Source organism: Calypte anna, unplaced genomic scaffold, assembly GCF_003957555.1.
Source record: "Calypte anna isolate BGI_N300 unplaced genomic scaffold, bCalAnn1_v1.p scaffold_211_arrow_ctg1, whole genome shotgun sequence".
In the NCBI taxonomy this organism is placed as follows: Eukaryota; Metazoa; Chordata; class Aves; order Apodiformes; family Trochilidae; genus Calypte; species Calypte anna.
Genome location: NW_022045483.1, coordinates 251778 through 264947, shown reverse-complemented (window position 1 = coordinate 264947; position 13170 = coordinate 251778).

Genomic DNA, 13170 nt, shown 5'->3' with positions numbered 1-13170 from the left:
TCTTCAGCAGCTCAGTGAAGAGGCTCATGGAGATCTCCCTCAGCTCGCTCAACAGCTCCTGGGGAGAAGCAGAGCAGGACTTGAGCAAGAGCAGCTCTGCCCATGGCGAGCCTGTTCCCAGCTGGCAGAGCCCGCAGGGTTCAGAGAGCAGTTCTTAGGGAGAAGCTGAGCTGGGCTGCAGAACTCGGAAGCCATCCATCCATCGATGCTGCAGGTCCTGTCCTGCTGCTGTGTCCATGGAGGAAAAGCATCCAAAGCACCTGAGATTTGAGGCTGTGGAGCTTCAGGGTGTGGGGCTGGGGGTCAGCCCACCATCCCATCAGGATACCCCATCTTTAGGTTTTTTTCCTCTTTCTGCAGCTGAGAGCAGGACTGATGGAGAGAGCGGCTGCCTCACTCTGCACTAAGGGACAGTCCCTTTGCCTCTCAGCACCTTCAGGGTTTCACTTGCAGAGCAGCAGAAACACTGAGGTTTTTGTGACAGAGAAAAGGCACTTTTTGGGTATCAGCGAACAAATGAAGAAATGTTTTTAAGAATAGTCTGCTGTGATTGCTCTCTGTCTTTTCTCCCATGACAGTGCACATGCCTAGAGGCATCAGATGTCCAACAGCAGCTCCATCAGGCAGTTCCTCCTCCTGGCATTTGCAGACAGGCGGGAGCTACAGCTCTTGCACTTTTGGCTCTTCCTAGGCATCTACCTGGCTTCCCTCCTGGGCAACGGCCTCATCATCACCACCATCGCCTGTGACCACCACCTCCACACCCCCATGTACTTCTTCCTCCTAAACCTCTCCCTCCTTGACCTGGGATCCATCTCCACCACTCTGCCCAAAGCCATGGCCAATTCCTTTTGGGAAATTCCAGGGCTGCCCTGCAGCCTCAGTGGTGATGTGAGAGTTATTGGGGGAAAGGGGGGAGGAACATGGCACCAATTTTCCTGTGTATGTGTCTATATTTAGTGATTTTTCCTTTTTATCATTAAAGCTGTGTAGTTTAGTTTCCAACCCATAAGCCTCTCTCCCTTATTCTCTCTCCTTTCCTTATCAGGGAGAGGAGGAAGATTAATAAAGACCATCTGTTATTTGGTTTAATTGCTGGGCCAGTGTTAAACCCTGACAGGTACCCTTCACAGATGTGCCCTCAGCCCATTCTCCAGAGCTCCTGGATGCTCAGCAGCAGGCAAAAACCCATGAGTGACAGCACAGCCTCTTGGGGAAGTTCAGCACCAGGCTGCTCTCTGCAGTCCATTGCCACCAGGTCCTCCTCAAAACATCAGGAGCAGAGCTGCTACAGGCACTGTGCACATGTAGGGTGTTCAAGGGACAGCCTGGTGATGCTTGGGACAGGAGACTGGGACAATGTGGCAGACAAATCATCCAGCCACAGCCCACAAGTGTCAAGATCTTGTGCAGCCACAGCCACTGCCCCTGGCAGGCTCCTTCCTGTCTGTGAGTGCTCAGCACACTTTGGCTGCTCCTTGTGTGAAGGGAGGACACCGTGGGGCCCAGCTGGTTGTTCCAGCTTTACTCACCTGCAGCCATTTCCCCCAGTTCACCCCTGCTCCTCTCTTCAGAGCCAGCAGCACAATACCCATCGGAACCATCCCAGGCTTCCCTTCTTCAGTAGGGATCTCAGGAAGACCAAGGTCTCAGCTGCCTGGGACCGGACTTCCAGGTCAGGGTCCTTCTCCAGTCTGTGGAGGGCTGCAAGGGGAAGAAAAAGAGGGAGCAGTGGTGAAACCCCTCTGTCTGCAAAGAGCCTCCCATGCCAGCTCCATCCCTTTTTGTCCCTGGACAGGAGGAGGAGGTGGGATCATTCCTGCTGCTCAGGAATGCCCCGAGCACCCCTGATCCCTTCCTCTGCCCCTGGAGCATTTCTTTCTTTCCCTGGGGCATTTCTTTCCCTGGAGCAGGGCCAGGCATGGCCCCTGCCCCACCAGCCCCAGCCAGAACAGCTCTGCCCCTACTCACCGCTGCACATTTTCCACAGACTCTCCTGATCCTGGGTCCCGCTCAGGCGCCGCACAGCAATCCCTGAGAACAGAGATCTCATCAGAACAGCCCTGGGGAAGGAGAGGGGAAGGAGAGGGGAAGGAGAGGCCCCGGGGGCTGTGTCTTACCCATGAACCTGACAGCCTGCAGCCTGACACTGGCTCGAGTGTCTGCCATGGATTTCATGCAGAAATTGAGGTGGTCTGGGAGCCTCCTCTTGTCCTGCTCCAACTGGAGAAAATGGCACAGACCATTTCCCATGTGCTGAAGCCATCCCTCTGCCCATCCAAGGGAAGGGAAGAAAGGGAAGGGGAAGGGAAAAGGGAGAAGGGAAAAGGGAAAAGAGAAAAGGGAGAAAGGAAAAGAGAAAAGGGAAAAAGGAAAAAGGAAAAGGGAAAAGGAAAAGGGAAAAGGGAAAAGGGAAAAGGGAAAAGGGAAAAGGGGAAGGGGAGGGGGAAGGGGAAGGGGAAGGGGAAAGGGAAGGGGAAGGGGGACTGATCTCCAGGCTGTGTGTTCCACTATGGAGCAGGGTCAGTGAGGAAGAGCTGCAGACCCAGACCCTGGGCTCATGGGGCATCCCTGCTGCCTGGGGCCCATCCTCACCAGTAGCTTTCCAATCTTCCTTGTATCCTTTCTCTGGACCCGACGCTTGAGTTTTTCATTGTCCAGGAGGTCTGCACAGGTGAGGAGGGCTTCCTGAGTGGCCTGCAAAGCAGCAGAAGCTGGGAGACAGCACCACAGCTTGGAGAAGGAGCCCTGACATCCCCCTCCTCTTGGCAAGGCCAGGCAGGGGGAATCTGATCATTAATTGTCTGTGGCAGGGGCTCTGCAGGGACCCATCCTCTGGGCTGTGCAGGAGGAGGCCTGGGAGGGGTCCCTAGCACCCTGCCCCCTCTGCAGCAGCAGCAGCAGCAGCAGCAGCAGCAGCAGCAGCAGCAGGAGGTGGAGGAGGCGGAGGAGGAGGCGGAGGAGGAGGAGGAGGAGGAGGAGGAAGGCAGTAGTAGGACTGGCACAAGGAAGGAGGAGATCTCTGCCCTGCCCTGGGCAACTGGGGCAAGTGGGGCAACCTGGAGGTTCCCAGAGGCTGACTGAAAGCAGCCCTCACCCCTGATGGCCAGGCCACCACCAGAGGACCAGGTCTCCCTTCCCCATGTCACTTGGGGAAAATCTGTACCTGTCACCTGTACCTGTCTCCATGTCACCTGAAAATCTGTTCAGCTTTGAAATCCCTACCTGGGCCACACTGTCAGTCTGGTCATTCAGATGGAATAAGAGTGGGAGGAGGGCTCTCCAGATTTTCTTCTTCATCTCCTCCCTCTCTACCTCATCTCCCCCCTCCACAGACTCCACCATCTTTCTCAGAAGGCTGATGGAAAGCTCTTGTACCTGGATGGACTCCTGGGAGGATGGAGGGAAGGAAGGAAGGAAGGAATAGAAATAGAAATAATAGAAAGGAATAGAGAGAAAAAGAGAAAAAGAGAAAAAGAGAAAGAGAGAAGAAAGAGAAAAGAGAGAAAAAGAGAAAAAGAAAACAAAGGGAAAAAAGAAAAAAGAGAAAAAAGAGAAAAAAAGAGAAAAAAGAGAAAAATAAGAAAAAGGAGAAAAAAACAGAGAAAAAAGAAAAAAAAGAAAAAAGAGGAAAAAAAGAGAGAAAAAAAGAAAAAAAGAGAAAAAGAGAGAGAAAAAGAGAGAGAAAAAGAGAAAAAGAGAAAGACGAGGTGAGTGCAGCAACAGCCTCTCCCTGCCTATGGTGAGCAGGGGCATTGGTAGGGTGGGTGTGAGAGGAGATGCTCGGGGGGCTTGGGGGGCCTGGATGCCTCATCCTGCCAAGGAGAAGCTGCACTGGGCTGCAGGACCCAGCAGCCCTCCCAGCAGAGAGAGCCCAGGGGTGTGAGGAGCTGCCCAAGTGCTGCCCATGGGGTCCTTGCCCTCTGCCCCTCTGTGGGGCTCAGGCTCCTTACATCATCAAAGAAGGGTGGGAGCTCGTCCACCAGCAGCAGAGCAATGGCTCTGGACTTCTTCTTCAGGTGCCCCATCAAATTGTGGAAGATGAGCAAGGCTGACACTCTGCTGTCTGCATAGGGATTCCTCAGGCACAGCAGGATGTCATCCAGCAGGCACCTGTACCTCATTCTTCTGGCCTGGGGGAAGCAGAGAATTTCTGTGCTGCTTGGAGCAGGGCTCACTCTGCTGACAGCCACCTCCTTCCTCCCAGCCAGACTCAAGCCACCACGTTACCCCCCTGCCACAGCCCCAGGCTGCCAAGGTGGCTCTGCCTGACTCCACCTCGCTCACCATCTCCTCTTCTTCTGACAGTGCCACCAAGGCCCTGAGTGCCAGGAAGTTCTTTGCAGGGGAGGGATGCTTCAGATGTGCCTGGAGGACATGCAGGTCAACCCAGCCCTTTTGGAAGGGGATGGCAGGCCAGGAGAGGAAGCAAAGAGAGCAGTGAGAGACAAGCAGAGCCCGCAGGACCCCTTGACACTCCGGGGCTCCTCATTACCGTGGTCACAACACTGCTGTGAGGCAAAGGAAACAATCTGGGGCTCTCAGACTGCCCCTTGGGCTGGACATCTGGGTGTTGTGCATTCTCCTCCTCCTCCAGTGTCTTGCCTGCATGGGGGGAAAACACACAAGAGGTAGCAGGACTCAGCATCTTTGCCCACAAGCTTCCCAATCACTGCAAGAGCTTTCAACTTGGCATGGATGAGGAGGGAGGCTGTGCTGGGACCAGCCCCCAGCCCCAAGAAGCCCTGGCAGTCAGGCACCACCACCATTGTGCCCCCTGCCTGTGGTACCCCTGTTGCCATGGAAACGGCATCCCGGCATCCCAGCACTCCCACTCCCTGGGCTCTGGACCCTCTCCACCCCCCCCAGGGCCCCCCTCTCACTCACTCATCTGCAGTGGCTGGACCGTGGTCACTTCGTAGGGTTCTGCTGGAGAGCTGCTCTCCTGAGGAGCCCTCACCTCCTCCCAGGCCTGCTTGGGGTGGCTGGGGGGTCTCCGTGCCATCCTGCCAAATGGAAGGAAGTGTGGGAGGAGGAAAGGAGGGAGGGGCAACTTAAGGGAAACACAACACCTCTTGGGCTGCCCTTAGGCCCCATCCTCCCTTACATCCCCTCAGGACCTTCCTCTACCCTCCAGCTCAATCCAGAGCCCTGTGTGCACATGCCCTGCCACGGCCCCAGCACCTCCTTGGGAATCCCTGCTTCTCCCGCTCCAGGTTGTGCTCTCTTCACAGCTCTTCAGTTTCTGGCACCTCTCAGTTACAGCCTTTCTCCCACTTGAAAAATCTCTCAGCAAGAGCTGAGAAGCCAAAGATGTTGATGCCCTCTCCTCTCTCCCTGTTGCTCTCTGGGGATGCAATTGCCAATGGGGCTCTTACAGTGCCCCAGACTCACCAGATGATGTCAGAAGAGGAAACCAAACAAGAATTCATCTCTCTCTTTTCTGCACCACCTTAACAGCTCCAACCAATGCCCTCCCCTACAGCCTCAGACACAGAGAACTCAAGGATCCAACCCAAGCCCAACTGATTTAGGCAGCTTCTCAGATGCTTCTCTACACACAGCCTGTCTCTGCCCAGCCTAGAAAGGTGGAAGAGCTCAGCCTGGAGCTTGGAAGGTGTAGTCCAGCCTCTACTTTTCCAGTCTCTCACCTCTCCTGAAAGCCCAATTAACAGAATTACCTTTGTCAGAGGAGGGAAGCTGTGGAGAAGTGGGCAGCAAATGCTCAGTGGGCACCCAAGGAAGGAGCCAAGGAAGGAGCTGAGTTCTCCTGAGGGCCAACTCAGACCAACTCTCCTGCCCTGGCCTGCTTCTCAGAGTTCCAAGCTCTGGCCACGTCACCACCTGAAGCCGAAAAAGGCCAAACAAAACTGTTTAGAGACAGAGTTTGAGTCTTTAAACAGCAAAGGTATTTATTTTCGGATCCGGGGAACCCCCCAGCTTGCGCCGGACAAAGAGTTCCAAAGGGTTAAGGGAAAAGGGGTTAGGGTATTTATACAGTAAAAGGGGGAGGTTACAACAATACTACATTCTTAGTTCTTGCTGACTTCATTAGGTTGTTACAAAGCAATATTGTTACAAGACCCCAGCCATAATTTCTTCTTATCCGTTGGTGATGATATCTTTATAGTCTTCTTGTGCGGATGTTCACATCCTTTAGTGTCCAGCTGGCCTTGGCAGTACCTTGCTTTTAGAACAAGACTTGTTTTAAGAAAAGAGTTACAGAAGAAAAGACTTACACTTTAATTATTTGCTAGCTAGAAATTAATCCCGTTAGGACCTTGTATTGGTTACATTGTTCTAGTAGAAAAATGACATGTCTCAGCTGCTTTGTATGGGAAAGTGAAATGTCTCAGCTGCTTTGTATGGGAAAGTGAAATGTCTCGGCTGCTTTGTTAGCTTCTTTCTCAGTTTAACCCTGAATTATTAGTAGTTATGAACACAAATTCATTAGCATATATTACAAGTCTTAATTTTTCATTAAGTAATTCACATAAACAGTTTGGCCTGATCCACTCTCTTCTTCACACCCTTTGTGACACGGGTTGGCACGGTGTCCCCTCAAGGCTGCCACAGCCCAGTCACCTTCCACCACTGGCAGCCACTGGGCTTCCCCCTGGGCTGGTGGCAAAGGGCTTTTTGCCTTGGGACAAGAGCTTTTGGGGCTTGGCAGAGCTCCCACCTCTTTCTAAAGAGGAGCTGCAGCCCCTGAACCTCTGGGAGGGCAGTGAGTATTGGTCCTGCCCCAAGAGGCAGCTGCTTGGGATTTCTGCCCCACTGGAACCAGGTTGGCTCCTGCCCCACCCGGATCCTTGGGTTTTCCCCAGTCCTGCTCAGGACACTGAGCTGTACTCCTGCTCAGCTCAGGGCAGGTACTTTGCTAACCCCTGCTACACTCAGCACCACAGAATTGTCACGGTTGGAAAAGACCTTCAAGTTCACCACATTCAACTGTCAATGTCTTACCCCCCTCCCCATTACACCCAATAAAACCTATTTATCACTATCTGGATCACTGTGCCCATGTCCTCAAGTGCCTCTTCTACACGGTTTTTCAATATTTCCAGGGATGGTGACTCCACCACCTTCCTGCTCAGCTCAGTGCCTGACTACTCTCATCGTAAAGAAATTCTTCCTAATTCCTAATCTAAACCACCCTCATTGCAACTTCAGCCCATTTCCTCAACTCCTATTGTTATTTGCTTGAGAGAAGTGCCCAGCACCCACCTCTTCTCCAAATTAAGCAATCCCAATTCCCTCATCAACTCCTCACAGGACTCTTTCTCCAGATCCTTACCATGCTTGGTTGACTTTCTCTAAACTCCAGCACCTCGAGGGCTTTCTTGTAGTGAGGGGCCAAAAACCGATCCCAGGATTCTAAGTGTGGCCTGGTTGAACCTCTGTCCTGGTTTGGGCCACAATAAAGGTGATTTTCTGTCTTGTACTTTTGCTTTCAGCTCAGTCTCCTGTAAGTAGCTGCACTTGTTGAAATTAACAGCCAGTTTCTCAGACAGTGTCTGCTTCTGGGACTGATAACACTCGATGTTTACAGTTACTGCCAGAGACTGGTGTGCAGAACCAAGGACACTGCTCGGTTCTGAGGAACATTTTGGGCTCTGGAAAGAGAAAAACAGAAAAGAGGTCACACCTTCAACCCTCCTTTGGGGAGGGGGTCAAACTGGAGTCAGCAGCAGTCAGGAGCTGGAGGCAGGAACACAGAGATTCAGGCTGCGATGGATCAGGAGCACAGGCAGAGGAACGGATGGAATCCTCCCAGGATGCCAAAGCAAACAGGGACAGGAGAAGAAGGGGAAGCAGGAAGCGGTTTGACCGTTATGATCTCTCAAATTTAGACTGAGTATGAGGTGTATGGGATGGAATACTCTGTTTGGTCAATTTTGGTCATTTATCTTCTTCGTTCCTCCCAAAAGGAGGACAAGACAGAAAATTACCTTTATCCTGGCCCAAACCAGGACAGACCCAGCAAAGTGCATCACTTTGGAAGAAGTCCTCAAACAGCCTTTTTTCTGCCCCTCTGAAAAGGGAAAAAAGGGCACTGCCTCCTGAAGCTGAGGGGGCTGACACAGCTGTCAGTCCCCCAAAGAAGAGTGGAAGATGTTAAATGCTGCTTGGTTGCAAGTCTGTTGTTTGGTGCAAGTCAAATGTTTGTAGGATTAAGGCGGTTTGTAAGTGCCCATTTTGTTGTTGTTGTTGTTAACACGTTTTGGTTACTGAAGTTGAAGCCAACTGTTGGCAGAAAGCTTCCTCTAGAAAAAGATACTGATGGACTTGGTTGTTTCCTCCATTCACTAAGATCTTGGGACAGGGGTGCTCTGAACCCTGCACAGATCTCCTGCAGCTCTCTCCTCCTGCTGAGTGGTCTCTACAGTAAGAATTCCAATACCCAGAACACACAGCTCCCTATCACCACCACCTCAATGGCTTCATCACTGCACATCCCCCACATCTCCAGCTGTACTCCAACTATAAAATCAGGAGCTGACCCCCTACTGCTAATGGCACTGGCAACACACCTTGCTTACAGTGGAGAAGGTAACACAGCCATGGGAGCTCCTCCTCCCTCCAGGGAAGTCTCTGGAGCTGCTCAGTCCCAGCAAGGGTCTCATTTTTTGTGTCTTCTAAAGGGCAAAGGAAGTAAAACAGGAGATGAAGCACATCAAGTTGCAGGTTCATAATTCAAGTGCCCCATAAATGACCTTCAAGTGTCCATCCTCAAAGGCACTTCAGCTTCAGAGCTGCTCCTCAGAAGATGCTGCTTCCTCACTCCTCTGGGGTTTAGCACAGGCATTTCTCTGGTAGCCAGGCTGCTTCCCTGACCAGGGGGAATTCACCTCACCACCTCCAGTGCCACAATACCTCTTCACCCAGCAGGGATCACCTCATCACATCCTCGTTCCAGAGGGGCAGCCAAGTCAAGCCAAGGACCCCTGCACCTCCATGAGCGCAGCAAAGCGTTTGTCCCTTCCCCTCAGCCCCACTCCTAGGAGGAACACTTCCCAGCACAGTGGGCACTGCCTAAGACTGGGGAATGGAAACCCACAGACTCTAACAAGTTGGACACTGACAGTTTCAAGCAGCCATGCTCCAGGGGCAGGCAAGGTTCCTCACTCCTGCTCCCAGCTCTTGGAACACCACCAGAAGAGCCTCTTGCCAAAGAACAGCACCCTGACTTCACCCTACACAACCCCCTCCCAGCCCACCACCAGCCACCCCACTGCAGAGCTGCCAGCAGCCTGACTGTGGCCACCCCCAGGCAGTTCCTCTCCTCCCCTCTGACATTTCGGTCACCCCACTTCCATTTCTGTTTCGCTGCCGCAAATCTGCAACAGCCAAAGTTCTCCTTTAAGCCCCTTTTCAGAGTCTTGCAGAAGAAATGCTGAAATCCCTGACACACCTTTTCAAGGCTGGACAGACGACAGAAAGGGTCCTCTTCCCAGCCTGCATTTTAGCTGCCTCCCTGCCAGCTGGACCCCTTCTCAAGAGACACAACTGAGCCAGGCAGGAAATGGAATGTCTACATCTACAAGTAGTACTTCTTTCCTTTTATACTGCTTTTCAACCTCATTTGGCTCCAGCTGCTTGTTACCTGCTCGCTCAGCACCTGCTCTTTGCTCTCTACACACAGTGTGCACATGAGATTACAAGCTCTTTCACCAGCACATTTCAATTCCTCAGGGCCCTCTGTTCCCTACTGACTCAACCACCCCCTCCTTTCTCCCTCCCTGACACCTGCCAGAGCCCATGGCCTCACTCCTGCCAACAACAAACCCTTTGGAATAGCAGGTCCAGGACTAGGCATGTCAGATCCTCCTCTCAACACCAGCACTTACCAACAGAACAGGGCAGGGTGCACAAAGCACACTATGGTGCCAGAAGCCTCGGGGAAAACCCCTCGGCCTTGCTACCACAGACCACACACCTGAAACGAGCATTCACCCACCTCACACCAGCACAGGGGACCTTGGCTACAGGGGCAAGACCCACATTTACCCATGTGGGTAAAAAAATCCCATGTGTTTTCCTTTAAGCCAAGTTCCTGCAGCCTGCACTCTGAAGAATGCCAGCTGACCCAAGCCAAAGCACAGTCAAGCACACAGAATAAATTGACAGGAACCTGACCGCTTGTGGTCGCTGAGATGCTCAGAGAGCTGAGCACAGAGAACTTAAACCCTGTTCTACACACTCAACGGGCTCTTTAGCAAAGCTTTTACACTGAAACAAAACGGAGCTTCTGTGGAGTCCAGTGAGCAAAGGCTGAGAGCAGCCCCAGCACAGGGACTTACCCGGCACTCCACCAGCCACCGCCAGGTCACAAAACCTTTCTGCACAGCCCCCAGAGTCACCTTTGCACCAGAAGCAGCTGGAAACTTTCCTCCTGCCTCCAAGACAGCCTCCAGTACACCTTGAATATTCACTCCTGGAACTGGGAAGGCTCAAACCTCTCTTTCTCATCTGGAAAGACAAAGTGTTTTAATGAAGCTGTCACACACAGCTCTTTGGTTTCTTTGTTGTTTTCATCTTTTACAGAACCAATTAAAGAACCACTTGTGTGTCTCCTACCTTATCTTGCAAACTATGTAACACAGCACACAGTTCATCTCTTGGGCAGAGGAAAAAGCAAAGCAGAGAAAAAAATGAGACACAAGTGCCAAATGCTCTGCTGGAGGACTCGGACACAAGCACAGAAGATGCTGTTCAGGGTAACAAGCACACAGGAAAACTCCTGTGCCATGAAACAGTCAGAATGTCAGGGCTGGATTCTCAGCCTCCAGCGGGGCTCTGCCAAGTCACACTGCTGCTGAATCACAGACTCATGGATGCTGGAAAGGGACCATTGGAGCCCACCTGGAATAACTTCCCTTCTCCAAAGAGTGCACAACACGACCACTGCACCGCAGAGCAACCCGTGGGCCTTGCTCCTTTCAACATGGCTTTCCCAGCTGCTTCCTCAGGGGAGACTAGGGAGCACTGACAGGTTTTCTCTCTCTTCCACCACCACCCGGGATACCAAGTGTGAGGGAATGCTGCTTCATTTTACCTTTAGCTCCAGGACCAGGTCCTCCCCTCCAGCCAAGGGCAGCCTGAGCTGTGCTCAGACAGCATGGCAACATCTCTGCCACAGCCTGCCTGTGCCTGGGGAGCCTGACAGGGAAAAGGATCACCTCCCTCCACCTGCTGGCACTTCTGTTTGTACAGACAGCCCAGCAGACCAGACTCCTTCTTGGAACCTAGGACACATTGCTGGCTCATGAGCAGCTTGGTGCCCACCAGGACCCCTCCCAGCCTGTGCTGAAGGTACAGAGAGGATCCAAGGCTGTGTCATTAGATACAGATTATTTAAGCTGGCAGACTGCAGGGCATGAAGAAGCAAGAGTGGAGGGGATGGGACAATTCAGACAACATTTAGAAAAAAGCTATAAGACAACATTTTCTGTCAAAAATGAGAGAAGTGAGGGACAAACAACAGTGACAATGTTTACGTTCAGCAAAAAAAGCAAAACAATTACTAAATGGGCCATTGTGACATTTCACTTCACTGTTTTATAGGAGCTGGAAATACATCAAGAGTAATTTCATTGAGGAGATTTTTTGGTTGGTGGTGATTTTCACAGCTGAATCAGACACAGAAATGCACTCAACAGGCAGCTGAAAGAAACTCGACCCCCAAGTTACCTACAAATAGGAGTGTGTGGGCATACCAAATTCAGAATAAAGTAGGCTTAATGTTAAACAATGTCTTTCTTCCAGTAACAAAAGAAAGAATTTTGGTGCCTTGGAGCAGGCGCTGGGGCCACAAAGTGAGCACGTTATCCTACTGCAGATTTTCCTCTCAGAATTACAGGATGTTGGGACACCTGAAACATCACAGTGCGTGCGTGGCAAAGCTACTGGCTGCCTTTTCCTCGTGAAAATAGGGACAGAAGAGGGAAAAAATATTCCAGCACACTCCACCTCCAACCAACCACCAAGCACAGGTATTACAGAATCACAGAATCACACAGAATCACAGAATCCTAGGGGTTGGAAGGGACCTCGAAAGATCATCTAGTCCAACCCCCCCTGCCAGAGCAGGGACCTCTAAAACTCCTGCTCCACAATGACAGGCAGCAACCCCGCTTCTTCCCGTGACACTCCACTCCTCCTCAGAGCCAGGGACTGCAGCAAGGCTCAGCCAGGGCTGATCTCCTCCCCCCTGGGAACAGCTCCCTGAGCTGACACACAACCCCATCTCCATGCTGGCAGCAATGGGTGCCTGAGGGCTCCCTGTGGCAGGGCCGACTCAAGAGGGAGCTCCACGGCTCTTCCCAGCACCCGATGGATGTGGATTCTGAGGAGCAGGTGGCAGCTGCTGGGAAAGGAGCAGAGGGGAACAGCAGCCCAGCAAGGAGCAGGGGGAAAGGGGGATGGGCTGCTGGGCTGCCTGACTTTCTATGGGGTGTGGGCAGGAGATGGGAGGAAATAGTGACCCCTCTCAGACCCCTCAGGCTCACAGACCCTCCTTCTTTAGCTCTCCAACTCAAACTTCTTTAGTTCCTCCACTCACACTATGACAGGTACCTTTTTTCCACTCACTGGGAACCTCACCAGACCACCATCCCCTCTCCAATAGGATGGACAGAGGCCCAGCAGCAGTGTCTGCCAGCTCCTCAGGACCCGTGCGTGGACCCCGTGAGGTCCCATAAACTTGTGCCCCTGCAGGTTCTTTAGATGATCACAAACCACTTTTTCTCCCACAGTGGGGGCTCCTTGATTGTCCCCGGCCCTGCTTTCCCCTGCTGTGGCCTCTGCAATGAGGCAATGAGCACTTCCCAGAGGAGACTGAGGCAAACAAGTCCTGGAGATCCTCAGCATTCTCAATATCCTGCGGAGCTAGGTCTGACATTTCCTTCAGGAGAGGGCCTCCATTTTTCTGGCTTCTCCTTTTATTCCCACTTACTTGCCTCTCAAAGCTTTTCTTCTTGCTCTTTCCATCCCTGGGAAGATTCAATTCTACCTGGGATGGATGTGGCTCTCCTGCCCTGCTCCCCAGCTGCTCCGACCACCTCTCTACTCCTCCCAGGGTACCTGCCATTGCTTCCCCCCTCTGCATGCTTCCTCCTTCAGTTTGAGAGCTTTTAGGAGCTGCTGGCTCATCCCCGCCACCCTCCT